The 17310-nt window shown below is 34.1% G+C and overlaps 1 long non-coding RNA gene across 1 annotated transcript; it reads right to left on the bottom strand.

Moving 5' to 3' along the window:
- Positions 1-334: 334 nt before the first annotated feature.
- Positions 335-16346, bottom strand: LOC108360195 (uncharacterized). Its single transcript, XR_001847070.1, has 3 exons — positions 16334-16346; positions 14859-14862; positions 335-425 (listed from the first exon to the last, which is right to left on the bottom strand). It is a non-coding gene; the product is annotated as an uncharacterized LOC108360195 (long non-coding RNA).
- Between the last annotated feature and the right edge of the window lie 964 nt (positions 16347-17310).

Raw genomic sequence — 17310 nt, 5'->3', positions numbered from 1 at the left:
ATACAACAAAAGCTTTTTGTACTTAATATTTCTGGTCCTGCTAGTACGAGTTACCACACACATTAACTTTTTTTTTAATAGTGTGACTCTTAAACTGTTGTTCTAAGTGGAAATATAAGTTTTTTCCAAAAATGTAGATACGTGGTTAACGCAGAAACGGGGGGATATGATATTTTTCAATATGGGCGTCGTATAGCCTGTCGCCAGTGAATTGCCTAACAATCGGTAATGTATGGAATTGTTAGCTTATGTCGTCTCTTGTCACTAGCTAAACTCCATCAGAACTACAGGGTACGCATTTAAATATGTACTATATATAAATATATATCTATCAGCCCTGTTCTGCAATCCGAGTCGGAATCGCATCGGAATCGGAATTCAATTCCGACTCGGAATTTAAATGGTGTTCCACAATCCGATCGGAACTTTTGTTTCGAAGTTAATATCGAATCCGATTGTAGAAAAAAAGGAACAAACCTCCTACTTGTCAATTGCGTTCTGAAGTGTCAAAATTCATTTGAAGAAATTAAAAAGTGAAAACTAAAATGAGTTCAATGGTTTTATTAACTGTTTTGCTCAATAATGAGCAGCAAACAAATGAAAAAGTGAGGCAAATAATTTTGCGCGAGCGCAGCAATCACATATAATTACCGGACTCTGCGTATGTCCATAGTATGCAAACAACTGATTTCTCTTTTGCTATTTCAAAGTATAATTTTATATTTTACAGCTCTCTTGCACTCGTCAAGATTTTGGGTGATTTGCAGCCTTATGTACGCAAGAAGTTCCATTCTTGGGAGCAAAGCGAATGGACCAACATCGCTTTGAGAAGGAGCACCGTACCATTGCCGACGTTACCGACACAATGTTGTGTGCATGGAGTCGGTGATGTAGGTAACGATGTTTAACTGGGGATTAAATATCGAGATGGTGATCGCCATTCGTAGTTACTGGGCAATGCCGGGTATACTCTGGAACATTTTTTGTTCACACCGTATATAAATCCGTAGCCATGGTCCATATAACCAGTGTTGTCGTTTTAGCCCTTTGGTGGCTAGATTTGGCTACCACATACTTTTTTTGGCCACATAAATTTAAAATTGCCCCTAGCCCTTTTTTTAGCCCTTTTTAGAATTTATTCATACTTGGCATGAAAATGTTGTATATGCTTAATTTGTGTTTTTTTTGCATTTATGTAAGAGATGAATTTTTACACTAAGAAAGACAGATATATATACATATATGTATTGTATGTTTCTTACGCTTTTATAAATACATACTGTAAAAGTATTGGGGCTATTAACTTATCTGTTAACGATTTAACTATAGTTTAAAATAGATAAGTTCACGGCCCTTAATATGCTAAATTTGTTAAATGACCCATCAAGTCGATTGACCGTGTATGTTCTTGTGGTGTGATTGTACCAGCATGCTGGTGTCGTTAGGGGTGAAATTAGCTCAATTTTCTAAGTAAAAAGTATTTTGGCGGAAATTTCTTGCACTATATGAGTCAAAGCCGTGTTTGTGGAAGATTACGTTCACGATATTGCAGTTGTGAATTACAAAAAAAAACAATGTTTAACAAAATGCTAGAAAAATTACGAAATTACGGCTCTAATCATTTCGATCTTTCCTCGACCTCATTTGTAAAGAAATAAATATTGTACCAGCATGCTGGTAAGTTATATTCTTCGAGCCTGATGATACAATCACTTGATGGAACCAGCAAGCTGGTGTCGTATATTTCCCCTTTTATACAAAAAGGTTTTTGGTTGGATAAAATATTAGCTTTTTTTCCAAAGTTCATTGTTTCTATATACCATTACTTATTGAAAATGTTTACGTGTATACTTATATACTTATATACTTATATAAAAAAATTTAGCTACCATTTTTAGGCACAACGACTTTTTTTTAGCCCTTTTTTAAAGGAATTTGCCTACCACTAAATATTATGCGCGGCAACACTGCATATAACACGCATTTAATCAAACACATTAGGGCTGTTTAGGGTCTTGCGCATATGCTCTTGGATTTTCATATTCGTTGCATTTGTAAATTCACAGCAATAACATGCACACGGTTGTCATGGCAGCAAGAAAAAAAATTGCAAATACAATTCCAACTGCAAATCGAAGAGCACTTCCACAACATCCTGAACAACCCCATTCTTCGGCACGTAATATTGGAGTTCTCAAAGGTCGTTTTTAGTGTTTATTAGTAACCTTGCAGTACAAACTATGAGAGGTTGTGAAAATAATTAATAAATGTGTTGCCTGTATAACATTTTTCGCCACTACAGTCCTGAATTTGACTATGAAGAAGTTGAAGAAAACGATAGCGAAGTATGTAGATAGTGACGTAGATAGATTTTCACCAACAGAAACTTATTTGAAAAGTGAAGCAAAAATAATTGGATACGAAATTGCGAATAAAATTACCCCTATTAATTTAAAACAAGTTTTGTAATTAAACAATAAACAATTTACGCAAAATATAACATTTTAAGACTTTTTACTATGATCAAATTTGAAACGCTCGAGCTCCAACTCAAGCTGTCGCAGTTTAATTTGTTTATGATTTTTTATTTTTTCATTACCAATTTTAATTCGTTTACTTACATTTTTCGTTGTTCGCTTAAGTTTAAAATGTTCCTTTGATCATTTACATTTATATTTTTGTTTTTCTGTTGTGTTCTTTTTCTATTCCACTGGCTTTTACTTGATCGGAAAATTTCCGATAAAAAATTTCCGATACTCGGAATGCAGAACATCAAATTTTCGATAGAATTCCGATTCGAACTGGATCGAAATGTAGAACAAGGCGGAATCGGAAATAATATCCGATTGTCGACACCAACAATCGGAAAACAATCCGATTCCAATTCGAATCGGATTGCAGAAAAGGGCTGTATGTGGTTTTCTAGATTTTAAAGCAAAGATGGGCAAACTCACACTATCACGCACATGCGTTTGTGTGGGAAGCAGCGAAGTCTTGCTCAATAGCCACCCTGCAGGGAAACCGCGAACTTGTAAATCAAATTTTTAGTTCCCACCTAGATCTTTATCGCCAGAAACTAGGGATGTTCCGGATAGAGATTCTGCCGGATAACCTGATTCCGGATATTCTGTAAAAAATAAGAGCCGGATTCGGATATCCGGTAGACTGCTGTCCTTAGTAAATTTCACAATATTGTTATATTAGGTTTTATTGTTTAGTTAGATCATCTGCGTTTTCGTATACAATACGTAATTAAGGATACAAAATTTCTCCTCTGAAATCCAAGTTATGATATAATCCTTTATTAAAAAGATAACTTCTCCGTCTGCAACCCGGATTTATCGATTATTTTTTTGTAAATAGAGGAGAAACGTCAAAGACAAAAGATAAACAAGCTGATTGATTATTTTTTTTATTTAATATGTGATGAAAATCGAACTAATATGCATGGTTAAATATCGTTTCGCTTCCCGTCATTGTTGCAATATTTTGTGACACACATTTCAAAACTCGTTTTCTTTTCTGGCATCAATAAATCTTAAAACTGAGTAGATGGTGAACTAAATAATTCGAAAATATATATCAGTTAGCATGGAGTGTCATTGAAAAAGGCCAAACTCTACTGAAAGCTTCTATTGAAGGGCGAGTCCAAGATATTTGGCAATGCCTTGAGGAAGTCGCCAACGGCTTTGATCCTGATTCCAATTTTTGTAGTGATGTGGATACCCAAACGATGGAGAAATGGAGAAACATTTACAGCTACCCCTTATACCCGGAAAAGAAGATCCTTTAATTTGGTGGAATCACAGACGGCCGCGGTGTAGCGGTTAGCAGTGCGCGCTAACATTCCGCAAGGCCTGGGTTCAAGCCCGGTTCAACCCAACATAAAAAAAAACAAAAAAAAAGTTTTTTTCTAATAGCAGTCGTCCCTCGGCAGGCAATGGCAAACCTCCGAATGCATTTCCGCCATGAAAAACAGCTTCGCACGCCACATATCGGAGGAGAAGCCCGGCCAAACACTAACAGCCAATTTCACGAANAATATCGAGATGGTGATCGCCATTCGTAGTTACTGGGCAATGCCGGGTATACTCTGGAACATTTTTTGTTCACACCGTATATAAATCCGTAGCCATGGTCCATATAACCAGTGTTGTCGTTTTAGCCCTTTGGTGGCTAGATTTGGCTACCACATACTTTTTTTGGCCACATAAATTTAAAATTGCCCCTAGCCCTTTTTTTAGCCCTTTTTAGAATTTATTCATACTTGGCATGAAAATGTTGTATATGCTTAATTTGTGTTTTTTTTGCATTTATGTAAGAGATGAATTTTTACACTAAGAAAGACAGATATATATACATATATGTATTGTATGTTTCTTACGCTTTTATAAATACATACTGTAAAAGTATTGGGGCTATTAACTTATCTGTTAACGATTTAACTATAGTTTAAAATAGATAAGTTCACGGCCCTTAATATGCTAAATTTGTTAAATGACCCATCAAGTCGATTGACCGTGTATGTTCTTGTGGTGTGATTGTACCAGCATGCTGGTGTCGTTAGGGGTGAAATTAGCTCAATTTTCTAAGTAAAAAGTATTTTGGCGGAAATTTCTTGCACTATATGAGTCAAAGCCGTGTTTGTGGAAGATTACGTTCACGATATTGCAGTTGTGAATTACAAAAAAAAACAATGTTTAACAAAATGCTAGAAAAATTACGAAATTACGGCTCTAATCATTTCGATCTTTCCTCGACCTCATTTGTAAAGAAATAAATATTGTACCAGCATGCTGGTAAGTTATATTCTTCGAGCCTGATGATACAATCACTTGATGGAACCAGCAAGCTGGTGTCGTATATTTCCCCTTTTATACAAAAAGGTTTTTGGTTGGATAAAATATTAGCTTTTTTTCCAAAGTTCATTGTTTCTATATACCATTACTTATTGAAAATGTTTACGTGTATACTTATATACTTATATACTTATATAAAAAAATTTAGCTACCATTTTTAGGCACAACGACTTTTTTTAGCCCTTTTTTAAAGGAATTTGCCTACCACTAAATATTATGCGCGGCAACACTGCATATAACACGCATTTAATCAAACACATTAGGGCTGTTTAGGGTCTTGCGCATATGCTCTTGGATTTGCATATTCGTTGCATTTGTAAATTCACAGCAATAACATGCACACGGTTGTCATGGCAGCAAGAAAAAAAATTGCAAATACAATTCCAACTGCAAATCGAAGAGCACTTCCACAACATCCTGAACAACCCCATTCTTCGGCACGTAATATTGGAGTTCTCAAAGGTCGTTTTTAGTGTTTATTAGTAACCTTGCAGTACAAACTATGAGAGGTTGTGAAAATAATTAATAAATGTGTTGCCTGTATAACATTTTTCGCCACTACAGTCCTGAATTTGACTATGAAGAAGTTGAAGAAAACGATAGCGAAGTATGTAGATAGTGACGTAGATAGATTTTCACCAACAGAAACTTATTTGAAAAGTGAAGCAAAAATAATTGGATACGAAATTGCGAATAAAATTACCCCTATTAATTTAAAACAAGTTTTGTAATTAAACAATAAACAATTTACGCAAAATATAACATTTTAAGACTTTTTACTATGATCAAATTTGAAACGCTCGAGCTCCAACTCAAGCTGTCGCAGTTTAATTTGTTTATGATTTTTTATTTTTTCATTACCAATTTTAATTCGTTTACTTACATTTTTCGTTGTTCGCTTAAGTTTAAAATGTTCCTTTGATCATTTACATTTATATTTTTGTTTTTCTGTTGTGTTCTTTTTCTATTCCACTGGCTTTTACTTGATCGGAAAATTTCCGATAAAAAATTTCCGATACTCGGAATGCAGAACATCAAATTTTCGATAGAATTCCGATTCGAACTGGATCGAAATGTAGAACAAGGCGGAATCGGAAATAATATCCGATTGTCGACACCAACAATCGGAAAACAATCCGATTCCAATTCGAATCGGATTGCAGAAAAGGGCTGTATGTGGTTTTCTAGATTTTAAAGCAAAGATGGGCAAACTCACACTATCACGCACATGCGTTTGTGTGGGAAGCAGCGAAGTCTTGCTCAATAGCCACCCTGCAGGGAAACCGCGAACTTGTAAATCAAATTTTTAGTTCCCACCTAGATCTTTATCGCCAGAAACTAGGGATGTTCCGGATAGAGATTCTGCCGGATAACCTGATTCCGGATATTCTGTAAAAAATAAGAGCCGGATTCGGATATCCGGTAGACTGCTGTCCTTAGTAAATTTCACAATATTGTTATATTAGGTTTTATTGTTTAGTTAGATCATCTGCGTTTTCGTATACAATACGTAATTAAGGATACAAAATTTCTCCTCTGAAATCCAAGTTATGATATAATCCTTTATTAAAAAGATAACTTCTCCGTCTGCAACCCGGATTTATCGATTATTTTTTTGTAAATAGAGGAGAAACGTCAAAGACAAAAGATAAACAAGCTGATTGATTATTTTTTTTATTTAATATGTGATGAAAATCGAACTAATATGCATGGTTAAATATCGTTTCGCTTCCCGTCATTGTTGCAATATTTTGTGACACACATTTCAAAACTCGTTTTCTTTTCTGGCATCAATAAATCTTAAAACTGAGTAGATGGTGAACTAAATAATTCGAAAATATATATCAGTTAGCATGGAGTGTCATTGAAAAAGGCCAAACTCTACTGAAAGCTTCTATTGAAGGGCGAGTCCAAGATATTTGGCAATGCCTTGAGGAAGTCGCCAACGGCTTTGATCCTGATTCCAATTTTTGTAGTGATGTGGATACCCAAACGATGGAGAAATGGAGAAACATTTACAGCTACCCCTTATACCCGGAAAAGAAGATCCTTTAATTTGGTGGAATCACAGACGGCCGCGGTGTAGCGGTTAGCAGTGCGCGCTAACATTCCGCAAGGCCTGGGTTCAAGCCCGGTTCAACCCAACATAAAAAAAAACAAAAAAAAAGTTTTTTTCTAATAGCAGTCGTCCCTCGGCAGGCAATGGCAAACCTCCGAATGCATTTCCGCCATGAAAAACAGCTTCGCACGCCACATGTCGGAGGAGAAGCCCGGCCAAACACTAACAGCCAATTTCACGAAAGCAATTTAAGTGAAAAATTGTTTAAATTTTTTTAATTTTATATTGAAATTGACAGAAAATAAAAAATCTTTTCCAACCATATATGTAATACTCCTATATTGGCAGTAAGAGCTAGTACCGTCCGAAAACACTACAGTACAGATATATCAATAAACACGTACGAAAGAAAAGGAACACATACGTTTATAAATAAACATGTACACAACACATATACAAAAACGGCACTCAAGTACACAATACATTGACAAAAACGGTACTAGACTGTCTGCTTTGATTTCGGAATGCTTACACATTGAGAAGTTAGCTTACTGCCAATATAGAAATATTACATATATGTTTTTTATACTTATTACTAGGACAACCAAAAATATGCTCGAGCATGTTTGTTTTCTTATGCTGTATCACAAAATGCATAAAAAGGAAATGCTAATTGTAAAGAGATAAATCGTTTTAGCCATATTTGTTAAAGCATATTTCGGCATATTTCGCAATAAATGCATTTTTTCCACAGTTTAGAAATAAGTGCTAAATTTAGTGCATAATATTGTTTTTTGTTATAATATTACTGCTAAGACGTCTAATTAGTGCATGGCTTTCTGTTCGGAAAGAATTGAACTAAAAATAAAATAATGTAAAAAAAATATTTTTTAAAAACAAGCTATTATTTAACATGTACAATCAAAGGAATAAAATAAAGTAGTGTAAAGTGTCGCTTTGATTTCGGAATGCTTACACATCCCAACATGCAAAATAAACTTAAAGAAAGTTTTTTTTTAAGTTTTCAATTATAAACATTAAGCTTACAAAACGTTGATTTTTTGTTTATAAAACGCTTGAAAGTAAGCGTAATATAATCGAAAAGGAACATTGGTTATAAGCGTAGAAATATAAACTTGTAATAAATGTTCAAAAGAAAGCTTTTTATAAGCGTAAAAGTGTAAACTTATAATAAAAGTTCAAAAAAAGTTTTATATAAGCGTATCAATATAAACTTACTAAAAATTTTCAAAAGAAAGCTTTTTATAAACATTTTTATAACCCTTTATTTAAAGATATTTCATTAAAACCTCATACATAGATTGCTTAACATCTAGAAACTAAACGAAATGCGAATTTTCCGCGGACTCATCTACAGTCGCGAAAATATAAATAGGGAATAGACATTTTAGCATACAAATTCACAATAACACATACAAATTAAGCATAAAAAAGTTAATTATTACATCTTGTTGCGTGCTTTCAATTACTTGCGGTTATTGGCAAATTGGAAAAGGGACATCGATGCAGCTATATATTGCGCTTTATCGCCGCCATTCTCATTGATCAACTTTTCTGAAAAAAATGTAATACGTTTTTAATTGAATGTTAAACTAAGAAAGGATAAGGGGAACTCATCATTTGAAGACTCGAATGCTCCACCGATTAGCGCAGCGGGTCCTGGATTGGATTTTCTTGTTTTACCGCATTGGTTTTATTTAATTTTTTCTTTTAATAATATATTTTAAAAAACGTAAACACGTCACTTACGATTGAAAAAATTTTATATTTACTACTTCATGTCGTTGGCATTTACATTTCATTTATAAGTTTAAGTTATTTATAAACATTCGCTCTCAAAACTTATTAAAGGTTTGTTTGAAAAAACTTTTAATAAGCTTAATATTAAAAATGCTTATTTAACGCTTATTATAGCAAACTTAATTTAAGTTATTTTTAAAAACGTTTACTGAAATGCTTGTTGGGATTGAGATGTTAGCTTACTATCAATATAGAAGTATTACATATATGTTTCCAACTTAAATTGCTGGTGAAACCGGCTGTAAGAAATGTGTAATAACCAACCTATTATTAGATGTACATATTCGCGTATTCTTTCAGCAGAAATCTCTAAGCAGCAAAATTCTAATGAATTTTTATCTGTTCTCTCTCAAAGAGAGAAATGTTAGAAAAAGTACGCGAACGCAAAACTAGCAAAACTTGCAATTTTTTAGTACAGCTGATTAAAATTTTGTTCACATGCAAAAGCATAAAACAGAAAACATGAAAATAATTTAAATTAAAAGTTTTCCTAAAGCAATTTGCTAATCAAACATGCGTAAATGAGTATTTGTTTCTTCGGATACATTTGCAGTTCTAATAAGTTATTTCAAACTTAAAAATCATAATAATAAATCTAAATCTAAAATAAATTTCCATATCTTCATAAATATAAATCTAAAATAAATATATATAGTAAATATTTTCATAATTGCTGGCAAATGGCTGCTGCCAAAAATTTTTCCAGCAGAAGCTAGCAGCTTTTCATCGGAATGAAATGTCAAATTGTGTCTCTACGCGAACAAAACTATCAATACGCGAATAAACCTATTATTAGCGCTCGGAATCTCATGCACTAAAAAATCAAAAATATGCGCTTAAAATATGCAATTAAAAATATTTTGTCGCCGGTAAAAAAAATAAATGACATGTGGATTTTAACAAGAAAATTACGAAAACAAATTAGTTCAAAGTAAAATACATATTTATGTATAAAATTAGCTTATAATCAAGCAGAAAGGTTCAATTTTGTGTAGATAGAAACATGGACAGGGTATTCATCTAAATGCGTAAATTCCTCGTAAATGTGTAAACCTCGTAAATAAACCGGGTTTCATACAAAATTTAGCAAATTTACGGGACTTACGTGGCTACGAGGCATTTACGCGTTTAGGTGAATTGCCCTGGTGTTTAATAGTGGTTCAGATGGATGTTTGGTTGGTTTATTGGTTGGTTAAATTTGCCATTTTGATTCCACAACTCGTACAACCTACAGCCATTTGGCGGCTTTACTGAATTTCAGTACGTCATTCTAAAACAGTGGTCGGCATTCTAACACATTCAAATGATTCAATAAACATTCTAAAACATTCTCCAGGATTGGCTTGCCGAGTGTCTTAAGCCTTATCCTGTCGGCTGGACAGTTGCAACTGCTACAGAACCTGTTCAAGGGCAAACCAATTCTTTCGGCATGTACCCCAACGGGCCAGTACTAGGGATGATAATTTTTCAGCTTTTTCCGATCCCGGGATTTTCGGGATGACATTATCACAATCCCGGGATCCCGAGATTTAGATATTCATTACCTTTAAACAACTTAAATCGAAAAAATTGCTTCTATATTGCTTGAGAAGCTCTCCTACCATAAAATAAATAATAAATAAATTTATTTAAAGTGGCGTTTTTATTTTTTCTATCTGACTTCAGGACTTATTTTAAAGGACTTTGTAATTTATTCGTTAATTTTGAGCTCCATGCCGGTTATTAAATAAAACATAGATTTTAGTAGTTTTATTTATTACATTTATTGATTTCGATATTTCGCCTTCAATCTGAAGGCATCTTCCGGAATTATTGAGTTTTTCCAATCGATCGTCTTTTAAAATTTCCTCCAATCACATCGTAAGCAGATTTCCCATGTGTACTGGCAACAAAGTTCAATTCTGGCATTTCCTTGGAGGGATTTTCGTGATTTCAAACCTTTAGTAAAGTTAATATGATTTATTCATATTGTTTTTGTTTTTTACACACCTTTCCTCTTACAAACATATACAATTTTATAAAATTTCAATGTCTATTTATCATATTGCTCGAGCGTTAGACGTTCTAGAGTCCATACGCATAAGTAGCCCATTACGCCAATTTGGGTACTTAAAGTTGACATTATAGACAATGTTTTATGTAAAAATAAAAATTAAAAAAATGCTATAATCTAAACAAAATCAAAAAGAAAAACGTTTACTTAATTTTTTTTTTGTTTTTATAAGTTGCACATAAATGTAAAAAATGTACAATTAAAGCCCACAATAAGACGGAAGAAATCCATTTTTTTCATTAACTTTCGTTAATAGGTTTCCAAGATACAGCACTTTAAAGAAAGGTATGTATGACGTTTTCTTAAAATTTACGTCCCGTGTAAATAGGCAACCCTACGTTATATCGGCAAAATACGCTGCACGTATATTCATGTCACCCAGACCAGGGGTTCTTAAACTTTTAAGAAGATGGAACCCTTACTAAGCAATTTTCATTTTATGGAACCCCACATCAAATTACTAAAAATCAAAGGCAGTACAATTTAAATATGAATAAACACTTTTACTAGAAATAGTAAACATACTTTAAATTTTAATGCAAAGAATGAAATTGTTTCGCTGTTATTAATTATTGTATAAAATAGTAGTTCGTTATAACGTCTGAAAGCTGTATGCGCATTTCTGTGGTAGCATCTAATTTCGACCTGAATTACGTTGTGACAGGAGGAAGCAAAGTTAAGGTGGCCTTTTTAGCGACTTAATGATATTTACTCTTAACACTAACACAAAACTCTTACAGAGACACAGATTCAAAAGTCTGGATTTTTTACCAAACCTATATTACTACTACCATCCGCAAAATAATCTGACAAATATTTGAGGTGATTTACCAAGTGCCCAGTAATGACATTTCACATTTCATTTGGCAATTCATCGCGTTCCTTGTAGAGCTGCAAAACTATCAGCGGGTGGACCATTCGATATTTTCGATAGTTTTGGGCATCACCATTCGATAGTGTCGATACTATCGGTAAGAGAAAAAATATGGGATCCTTACTACGGCACTATTTATATTGAAAAAAACAGAAATGTTAGTTTTAAATACCATTTTGGTGTGCTTTATTAAAAATAACAAAAAAGTTATTTTAAGCAACAAAAACAACACGTTGCAAGTCTAAATTTTAAACAATTTACAAAAACGAGGCAAATTCGAATTTTTCGAGTAATCAAAATTTCGAGCTGTTTAATTAGGTTTCTTAGACAATTTTTGAGTATGCATTTTTGTAGTTTGAAGTAGCTAGGTCTCACTGTTGTTTTTTGGCAATTATTTGTATTTGAAGGTTTCCGATAGTATCGCGGTAGTTGGCTACCAGCCATCGATAGTGGTGTCAAACTGAAACTATCGATAGTGCCATCGATAGTTTTGCAGCTCTAGTTCCTTGTAGAAAGTTGTATATAACCCTTTGGCTACAGCGGCCAACAACACATACCGCTTAGAAAAAAAAAAACAAGCTGGCAAGCGCAAGCTCAACGCTCTTATGTAGGTATGGCACTCAGTACGGCAATCATACCATCTACGAGTACATATGTATACTTGAAAATAGATAATTGCGTCTCGGTCAAACTGTTTATAGAACTTTTCTTTCTGTGTGCAACCAGAACCGACCGCCGTGCTTATTCATACCAAAAATAATTTCGCGGAACCCCGGTGACTTTTCTACGGAACCCTTGGGTTCCGCGGAACACATTTTAAGAAGCTCTGACCTAGACCTTCAATCTCTTAAACTTTCATCCAAATCCTGAGAGGTCGCGCACAGAGGTGGCCGCGGTGACATGAAATGCCTCAGATGAAATATAGTTCATAAAAAATAAAAGTGTTATTCATTTTAACATGAGTGTACACATCATTGTACACAGAAGCCAATAAATTATTTTATATTTACGACATTTTTGAATAGCAAATTAAATTAATTTAGTGTTTAAATAGTCAAAGAATTCTACACGTTTCATTTTAAAATTACTTTTAATATGAAGCTCACTCTAATAATTTAATTTAATTTTTCTTTCATAAATTTTCAAAATTTATACTTAAGATCCTCTCTGTTGCTTCGTTTGAATGTGGTATTGAATAATAAAAACCCAAATTACATATTTTTCAAACTGTGGACAAGTACCACCATTTAAGGACTTTTAACTATAATTCCTCATGGCTTAAATACATTTTTTCAATTACGCAAAAACTTTGAAAGACTAAAAGCCTGATTATGGCAACTTAACTTAACTTAACGGAACGAAGAACTTAGAGAATCAAAATGAAACAGATTTCTGCGTGGCATTAAGTTGCGTTAAGTTTCGGCTGTTCAATTATAAGCAACACCCATTTAACAGAATTTTTAAGAGAGAGCCTTAAGTTAAGTTAAGTTGCCATAATCAGGCTTTTAGAATTCGCTAAAAGGAGTATCTTACTCTATGCAGTGGCGGATATAGGATTTTATTTGGGGAAGGGCGATTGGGATCGACTTGTCGAATAACGTTAAATTACAGGCATCTAACTTGATTCACAGCGGAGTGACCAATCGAACCTGACCTACAAGCATCCACGCTGCTTGAACCCTCATTTATTTTTCACGCAAATAGAGGTTCTAGTAACTTTTATGAAGTCCGAATTAAAATGTTTTGTGATATAATTTTACTTTAAGTAAGTTTCATTCTGTGAATTTGGCAGAGTCCCATGTAATAAAACAATTATACTATTTTGTAGAAAAACACAAGATAAAGTTATGCTCTGGGTTTATTAAAGCATTATATATCACAAATATTATATAATATAATACAATATTATATAATATATTACATAAATACTTATTTTTTTCTTTTAATGTTTGTCAAATGAGGGATATAATTAAGTAATTTAACAACTTATTCGGAATTTTGATTATAATAATTTAAATTGCAAACTCAATTTTGCGCTTTCCCTTGGGAAGCTTTGTATTATCCGTTCAGTGTCAATTTCAATATCTAAGGGCCAGTTTCACTGGCAGTTTAAACTTAGGTTACGTAAACTGAATTTAAAATGTAAAATTTAAAAACAGCTGACAGATAATTGATTGGCTAGTCTTAGTTTAAAGCAGCCAGCTCGGCCATTTAAAATAAGTTTAACCGCCACGGTGCACGGAAAAATTGGCTCTAAGTGTACGTGTAAAAGTGCTAGACTTGTCAGTCTTTTTTTATTCATGGTACTATGGAACCATGTTTTTAACCGGCGAAGGATAACTTTTTTCTGAAGTAGCGTCACTAGCTAGAAGTGTAGTCAGAATGCGGAGAAGTTTGTTAATCAATGGAAAAGCATATTCGTCGTCCCATTTACCAAGAACTTCTGCTACTGATTTTAGGTATGGATTTTCGCTTACCTCATTTGTTCATAGTTCTGACCACACTTTATACTCTCATTCCAAACTCATAGCGTCTTTTTGTAGCGTATTATATTCCCTAATTTTATATGTATGGAAGTAATAGTTCAACTCAAAAATGTTTATGTAATGTATATTTCGGCAATCTTTCTCGGAGATTGAGCTAAATATTATGCAAGAGCGGTATAAATATAACACTAGTCGACAAATTTTGACGTAAGCGCGTTAACGTAAGAAAAAATATGTTTTCTAAGCTAATTTTGGGTCGCTCAAGACGAAAACAATACCCATTCTTTTTTTCAAAGAAGCGTTTTAGAGATTTTTTCGAAAAACGTGTTTTTTGGTACCTTTCGCAGTTATTTATCAGTATCTTTTGAAAAAATTATCTAATCGACCAAATCCTTTCCCGACACTCCCGATAAAAGCGCAACCCCCGCAAATTCACAAAATTTTCTTTAAAAACGATGTTTGAAATATGCACTTTTAATGTTTTATTGAGACGAAAAAGAAAAAAAATTATAGGAAGATGCCAGATCTTTCATTATCATTTTTAATTATTTAAAATTAATATGAAAGACATGAACATTTTTGTGAACCTTCGATCGGTTTGCAAACCTCGCCACACACGTTGAAATCTCAACCGCTCGTTTCAATTTGTTGTCCGTGTGTAGCCTGCTTTAGAGATAGATATCGGGACCCACGGGACCCGCGGTACAATTCTGAAAAATGTCGGGATGGGCGGGTTCGGGACTTAAAAATCGAATTTCGGGATGGGCGGGGTCGGGATTAAATATTTAGTCCCGTGCCCATCTCTAGTTCGTATTCAACGGCGACATAGAGAAAATGTATCGCCAAATACTAGTTCACAAAGAAGACCAAGATTTCCAGCGAATTCGTCTTTCGGAAAGACCCTAAAATGCCAATAGAACACTTTCGACTAATGAGAGTCACATTTGGTGTTAATTGAGCACCGTATTTGGCAATAAGAACCCTACACCACCTCGCTGAAGACTGCCAAAACGAATATCACCTCGCAAAAAACATACTATTACATGAAACGTATGTTGATGATATTCTATCAGGTTTTCCCGATATACAGTCCTGAAGCCTGAAAGCAGCAGAATTCCCTTTGAGAAAAATGCCGGCGAACCACCTGGAAATTCTAGAGCCAATTCACGACTCCGATTTACTAGATGTCGATTTTCTCAAATTCCAAGATGCAAGCTTCACAAAAGCGCTCGGAATCCAATGGAATGCGCTAACACCTTTACTTATACATACCAGGGATGTTGCGTATGTGGAATTTTAGACATCCGCATATGCGAATGCGGATGCGGATGTTTAAACGCTAACCTCCGCGGATGCGGATGCGAATGCGGATGTCAAGTATTTTTATACCCGAGCGCACTTGTGCACTCACATTCACATAACGATTGTTTGCAACAGGCAAAACAGGTTGTTTGTAATAGACAAATGTATACATAAATGATCAGAATGAAAAGAGACATCGATTAAGCGGTGACTGTCTGTCCGTCCGTCCGTCCGTCTGCTCACACCATAACTCGAGTACAAATTGAGATATCTTAACGAAACTATATGTATGTGTAATTCCTTTGAGCGTTGGACAGATGGTATTGAAAATGGGCAAAATCGGACGATAAACACGCCAACCTCCCATATAACGGTAATTTTCAGAAATGCGAAAACTGCGATATTTTAGTAACTACCGAAGCTTATTCACTCAATATTAATATTTACAATCATTTTTAGACGAAAAATAAGAATATTATACATTTTTGGAAAATGGGCGTAGCCACGCCCACTTATGAATACATACATGTGTATATCTTGGGAACCGCTCCACCAATTTCTCCCAAACTTGGCACAGTTGTTGGCCTCCACAAAACATACCAAACGGCTGAAAATTAAAAAAATCGGATAATAACTATGCCCACATCCCATATAACGGTAATTTGGAGAAATACGAAAGCTTCGATAAATCAGTAAATACTGGAGCTAATTTATTCAAGATTGATGTTTGCAATAATTCCTTAGCAAAATATACGCTTATAATAAAATGTTGGAAAATGGGCGTGACCCCACCCACTTATAATCACATATGTGTATCTCGGTAACCATTCGCTCGGTATGATCGCCATCAATGCTCGGTATGATTATTGTGGTTGCCACATAAAGGTAAAACGTTGAAAGTTATCGAAATGGGACTAAAAATACGCCCACTTTTTCATAACGGTAAATTTCAGAAATGCTTGAAACTTCGATATTTCGAAATTTAAGGACGCTAATTTTACCCAAACAATCCCTTGAAAAGAAGTAACATTACTATTAAATTTTGGAAAATGGGCGTGATGCCGCCCACATATATCTATATAAGTTTATCTCGTTATATCTAACTGAACGTTATATCGAAGATGTTTGAAATAGGGGTAACCCCACCCTTGCTTACCATGTAGCGGTAGTTTTCGGAAAGGTGAAAAAACTATATTGAATACTTGCGCCGGGTATTTAATGTTCAGCTCCGCCCGAACTTAAAATTTTTTTACTTGTTAAGAAATAATTTAGGTGAGTCAATTAGGTGATTTAGTTAAATAAAAAATGTAAAGGTTAGTAATTTTTAATAATATTTTTTTTAGTACTTGAATTTTCAAATTGGAACATTGTATCCAATAAAAAGTTTTTAAAGGGTCGTAAATCAGGGCCACTAAATAACAAACTTGAAAAACTTGAAACTTGACAAAATTGTAAATTCTTTTCGATTGACGCTGCACCAGTCGAGAGGACTTTCAGTTATATTTATAGTTTTATTTTTTTATTGCGGTGCAATAATTCTTTTTTGAGAATTGCATCGGGCTGCAAATGTCGGATGTATCCTCCTGACTTTCATCTTCACAATCTAGTATCATGGCAAGTCCGTCGTTTAAACACCGTTGTTTTCCAAAGAATTCTTCATTCTCATTCTTTTGGTTGTTTCTGAATTTGGATAACCTGTAACGTCAACAGCGTTTTTCGATTTTAGTTTTTGTAATTCATTTTTAATCCTTTCTTCTGTGACTGGCCAGATATACGTTTTATCAGTGCACTTGCACAATATTCCAGGGACCGAAAATAACAGTTATTTATTACCAGTTAAACTTGGCCTAATATTT

Source organism: Rhagoletis zephyria, unplaced genomic scaffold, assembly GCF_001687245.7.
Source record: "Rhagoletis zephyria isolate East Lansing unplaced genomic scaffold, Rhagoletis_zephyria_1.1 Rzeph_scaffold_00534, whole genome shotgun sequence".
Lineage (NCBI taxonomy): Eukaryota > Metazoa > Arthropoda > Insecta > Diptera > Tephritidae > Rhagoletis > Rhagoletis zephyria.
The sequence above is the reverse complement of the archived record's forward strand: the minus strand, read 5'-3'. Positions and strand labels throughout refer to the sequence as shown.